The sequence below is a fragment of the Ahaetulla prasina genome, chromosome 1, assembly GCF_028640845.1.
Source record: "Ahaetulla prasina isolate Xishuangbanna chromosome 1, ASM2864084v1, whole genome shotgun sequence".
In the NCBI taxonomy this organism is placed as follows: domain Eukaryota; kingdom Metazoa; phylum Chordata; class Lepidosauria; order Squamata; family Colubridae; genus Ahaetulla; species Ahaetulla prasina.
In genome coordinates, this window is record NC_080539.1 from 217,480,617 (window position 1) to 217,486,162 (window position 5,546).

Here is a 5,546-nt window from a genome sequence, read left to right on the forward strand (position 1 = left end):
AGCAGCTTCCCTCACAGCGCCGCCTGCTGGACCCAGGGCGTGTGAGCGAAAAAGGGCGAGCCGGTGGAAAGCGCTGCGGCGCATGCGTGGCGAGGAGGACGCTCAGCAAAGTAAATTCTTCCTCCCACCCCTCCACACACCCACCCACCCCGCCTTTGCTCGCGGTGCCTTCTGGGGTTTATACAGGAAAGGCGGAAGGAGAATTAGCAGAAATGTAAGGCCTGCCTCGTAAGTGCTTCGACGGGGGCCCGCGAGGCACTAAACTGGTGAAAACCGTCAGCGCTGTATCGCTTCGAGGGGCCTCGTGCTGCTCTCTGGCGGTGAAGAAGGGGAAGGACTTGTTGGGTCATTGGCCTCTCTACCCACAGCGAAACATTTTGTGAGCCGCGTTCAAAGTCGCCTAAGGCGACCTTTTGCAGGGCTTGGAACCTAAACAGGGTTGGGGGCCATTAGGAAATCCCAGGCTGTAGGCTAGACTGAGATTGCGGAAAAAAACTCTCAGGAAAGAAAGTAACCTCAGTACAGTGGCTAAGAAAACTACAGATAGTCCTTGACTTAACAACAGTTCATTTAGTGACTGTTCAAAGTTACAATGACACTGAAAAAAAAATGACACAATGGCTTTTCACACGTTGCAGTTTCTCCATAGTCACATGATCAGTATTCAGACACTTGGCAATTGACACATTTATGACGGTAACAGCGTCCTGTGATTACCATGTGATTACCATGTGCGATCTTCTGAAGCTGTCAATGGGAAAGCCACATTCACTTAACCATGTTACTAAAGTAACAACTGCAGTGATTCACTTAACAGTGGCAACAAAGGTCATAAAACGGGGCAAACCTCACTTAACAAATGAATTTAGCATACGACTGGAGTTCACACAAGACACTAGTTAAATGTGGTTGGTAGTTCATTATGTTGTGTGAACACAATTGTTATATATCTAATCTCAAAAAAAAAATATTCCCATCGTAACAATTTCATCCTTGCCATACCTACTCAAAAGTCAGAATATTTAATACTCTTGTTTGCTCTCATTGTACCTGGGCTTAAATACACCAATATTTAGATACATCCCTGCTGACCCAACTTCAAAAAGGGAGTGGATCCGGATGGAATTGGGGAGAAAGTTTCTGTACGCTTTCATGGTTCAGAAAAGAGCCTTTCAAAGGATCCTGCAGAAGTGGGGGGCAGTATTTTCTGAGTCATAAATCAGCCTTCAAAGCTCAGAGGGCATAAGAGACTCATGACTCTAAATCATGCTTTCACATGACTCACAACTTATCAAATAAGAATATTAAGCCTTTTTAAATATAAAACTAGCTATACAGGAAAGAAGCCTGGAAAGTGAAATATTAACCATTTAATTTAGATGAGGCCACTATGTATGAGTGGAGGAACAAAGGTAGAAGGAGAAAGACAAATCTCATAATGCTTTTTGAAAGAGATGATTGGTATTTCCTCTTTCTAGCCTACAGTTTTAAGAAAAACCTTGCTTTAGAGGAAAAGGGCTGGCTGACCATGATCATGCATAATCAGGCCATGCTGATGCGAGGGAAGGATGAAGTTCTCATAACCAGTGGCATCTGCAGCAAACTACCATGTTGCCAAAATGATGCACATGTATGTACCTACTCATGTCAGAGCATTTCATCTAAGTATCCAAGTGACAGTCTTGGTATGGTTATGGCATACCATACAATTAAACGTTGGAAAAGTTGTTACTAGATCATCAAACAAATGTGGTCATTTATTACCCATCCCATTACCATGCCATCTTGGACCCGATTCTTCAAGTTTCAAGGCATGTGAGATAGCAGAAATGTGACATGCTGTGCTCTTATTTTCAGTCCCTTTCTACAGGCAGATATTGTTCACATTGGAATCCTCTACATAGCTTACCTCAAGAAAAATAGAAGAGCAGTCTTATTTTTTATTCATCAGATCTTTAAATATTGGAGTAGAAAAGAAAGGATTGCACAATTAGTCTTTGTCATTCTGGCGTATTATCCGCTATTTCTGTTGTATTTTTATTGCTCTGTATTTCTATTTGGATAGTCTGCTCTGACAGGCTAAGCTGAAAAATGGCTAATAAAGAATTGAAATTAACGCTTGCATATTTTTGGTAGGATATTCAATTACTGATGGGGTTGTTCACAGAGTGAGATTATAGATGTTGCTATAGTAAAAGTTGTTATACTGAATAATATAAAGGGTATGCAGTATATAAACATCTGCAGCTGATAAGGCAATAAAAATACATATGCAAACTAGTAGAGAAATTAGTTTGGCCTATTCCTAAAATATATGTGAAGTAAAGATAATATGTGAAAATCTGATGCAGACTCACTTGAATAGAATTTTTCTTCTTTTTGTTGCTGTAGAGAACTTTTTTAAAAAAACAACCAAAAACCAAAGGTTTATAAAAATATCTGGTCAACTTACTGTGAATATTAAAAACCAAAGTAAGTAATACATAAAACGCAGAGACAACAGGGAATCTATAAGAAGTGTAATCTAACTATAAAGTAAATACTTTATAGTTAGATTACACGGGGCCGGTCTTGAAGAACATTTGGAAGCTTCAACCGATCAGAATGCAGCTGCATTGGTAATTAATGGTGTCGGTTATTCAACACATGTGACATCACTGCTACATTGGCTGCCAATTGGTGAAATTCTGGCTGCTGGTTATCACCTTTAAAGTCCTTCATACCTTGGGACCAAATTACCTGAGGGACCATCTTCTCCCAGCTATCTCTCCCCATCCAATTTGGTCCAGCAGGTTGGGCCTTTATGGGTCCCATCAGCCAAGGAATGTTGGCTAGCGGGGACAATGAGACATGCTTTCTTTGCTATAGTCCTGCCTTCTGGAACCTTTTCCCTTCAGAAATTAGAATGACCCTGACCATGTTAACCTTTTGTAAAGCCATGAAGACCTTGCTGTATGTCTAGGCCTGGGACCCCCAGTATGTTAAAAGCCCCATTTCTGGGCTATATTAACATCCGTGGCAAGAATTTTACTTGGCAACCATATACATTTATTTGTATTGTTTTAATTGTTTTTATGACATATGCTGCCTACACTCATTTGTTGAGATGGGTAGCAAGATGGATGGATGGATGGGCAGACAGACTGCTGCATTTTGTAGAAGGCAAGATCAGATAACCCAGAAGCCTTTCCAAAGATAGGTTGTAAGCAGCAGGACAGCTAAAGCATCATTGACCTTTATTTTTCAGACAGGAAAATCATATGACATGGATTACTGTATTTTTTATCCTGACTTTTGATTAGTTTTATATTTGAGAAAATCAACCAAATTGACTATTTCATTTCATTGTAATTTTTTCAGTCAAAACTGGGCTAATTTGAATTTGGAGTTTGGGTTGCCTAATGCATTTAACACGAAGACAATAAAACCTTTCATTTTCCTATACTTCAGGAGTGCTTTAAAAGCAAAAATCTGAACACCGCTTGCTGGAGGACAGGGGAAAAGAGTGAGGAAACATGGAATAATAATAAATTATAATGTTAAAGAGGAAATTATCCAACACTGTCCTGTTTTCAAAGAGTGTTTTTAAAAGGAGGAATTAATAAATACGGACCTATGTACATGTATCTGAGCAGCTGCATTTCAGGAATAATTAAAGTTAATGAGCAGTCGTATTTGGTGGAACCATAAACCTTAATTGCTGTAATTAGTTTTGAATGGGCAGGTGCATTTACTGGAGTAACAGCAAGGCATCATCCGATAAGAATAATAATTAATTTCACAAATAGTGCCCTTTAAAAATGTTAATAAAATAATTAAATGGAAAACATCTCTATGCAAATAAAGAGTTAGTTTAAAAATTATACATGATCTGTCTAATAAGACAGATGGTGGAACAGCCTTCTTGAATGCTGAGCAATTGTTTTCGAAAAAGAACCTATCTGCAGATCTTACTGAAAAAGATCTGCTATAGACAGATGTAGTTCCTTTAAGGAATCCACTCATTAAAGTTAATCTGACTTTTTAAAGTAATGGCCCTTTTTTTAAACTTCTGAGGGGCGGGGAGAGAACTGGATTGTTTTAATGAATAGCAGAAAGTGCTGCACTTGCATGACATTAGAAGTGTTTCTTCCAAAACATTTTTGAAGAATGCTCTACTTAAGGCGATCCAGTGCAGGTTTATTAGAAAAAAATCCAATAGAATAGACTCTCCTATGAGAGTATGCACAGGACTGCAACTCGGCTTTCAAAAATAGAATAAAAGCAGTGGGGAATAAGCAGACCCTCATTCCTTCTGAACACTTTGTAAAATATTAATGCAGTGTCAGCAGGAATAAGGATGGAAGAAAACAAATCATATGCAATTAAAAAGGAAGATCACTTGCTTCACTATTTGACAAATGACCTGTTTGAGTTACAGAGCTCAGGAATGAAGATAGCTATAACTTGAGGATTAATTACGAGAGGGTATTATACACATAATAAAAAGGGGGGCATTACAGAGCTAGAGCTTGCCTTGGTCTCTAAAATCAAACTAGGATCCCTAAGAAACAACAGGGAAATCTCAACATGTTCAGGAATACCCTTCTTTTGCAAAAGTTTGGGAAGTCTGTAATGAAGGACATATGTCATTGCCCCAAACCACCAAACGCAGGCTGAGCAGACACAATGAAAAATGCTGGGAAATAAAGATGGGTAGATTTAGGATTAGGATTAGGGTTAAAGTAAGATATATTTCTGCTGAGCCATCAACTCTGCTTTATAAACTACAGTGATGAGTTCATACATCATTCTAAACTCGAACAGAATAGAGTTGGAAGGGACCTTGGAGGTCTTCTAGTCCAGCAGGAGACTGGACTATTTCAGACTATTTCAGACAAATGAACAACAAACTTAAAGACTCGAGATCCATCCCACCACTAAAAGAATCTAACGGCAAAAAATATAATGATGGAACAGTTAAAGCAAACCTCTTTAACACATTCTTTGGCTCAATCTTTGTTAACAGTAATGGCTCATACCCGACATTCCCCAATCATACCAACAACGAGTACAACAACGTAACACATATAGACTTCACAGAAGATAATACTGAAAACGCTCTTCGCAAACTGAAACCATCCTTATCTGTTGGACCTGATGGACTATGTGCATACTTCTTAAAAAAACTTTCCACTAATATAGCAGAACTCCTAAGCATAATCTTTGAAAAAGCTTTCACGACCAGTTCCCTTCCCAAACTTTGGTCACTAGCCATGGTCTTCAAAAAAGGAGACCCCAGCCTAGTTGAAAATTACAGACCAATCTCTCTATGCTGCGTCACCTGCAAAGTAATGGAATCTATCATCAACCAATCCATTACCTTCCATCTAGAAACAAACAACCTACTCTCTAATAAACAATTTGGTTTCAGAAAAAAATTATCATGTAACTTATAACTTCTTCATTGCAAAAACATATGGACTACAAATCTTGATCAGGGCAAAGCAATAGATGCAATCTACATAGACGTCTGTAAAGCTTTTGACTCAGTAGTACATGATAAA